Source organism: Neophocaena asiaeorientalis, unplaced genomic scaffold, assembly GCF_003031525.2.
Source record: "Neophocaena asiaeorientalis asiaeorientalis breed wild unplaced genomic scaffold, Neophocaena_asiaeorientalis_V1.1 scaffold476, whole genome shotgun sequence".
NCBI lineage: Eukaryota > Metazoa > Chordata > Mammalia > Artiodactyla > Phocoenidae > Neophocaena > Neophocaena asiaeorientalis.
Window position 1 is genome coordinate 8,119,415 of NW_020172178.1, and position 295 is coordinate 8,119,709.

Below are 295 nucleotides of genomic sequence, written 5' to 3' on the forward strand. Positions count from 1 at the left end.
CTTCGAGGGGTTCCAGGGTGCCAGTCGCAGGTATATAAGGCACCGTGGCCACTAAGGGAAATCTGGGGAGTGTTTTTTTGTAGTTTTCTCCCCACATTTTGAGCTTCCTCATTGAAACTTTTCAGTTTTTCAGCTTAAACGTTATCCTGAGCAAGAGTATCTTTTCTAACCTAACCTCTGGAATAAAACAGCTTGTGGCCAGAAGAGGTTATTTCTACTCGCTCAGCACGATTTTTCCACCATGCACTGAGACGCATCGATGAAAAGCAGAGAAATAAAGTGCTCAGGGTAGAAC

General features: G+C 44.4%; 1 protein-coding gene across 4 annotated transcripts in view; it reads left to right on the top strand.

Moving 5' to 3' along the window:
- WDR20 (WD repeat domain 20) overlaps window positions 1–295 on the top strand; it is a 65,160-nt gene that overhangs the window by 57,710 nt on the left and 7,155 nt on the right. The gene's annotated exons all lie outside the window — the stretch shown is intronic.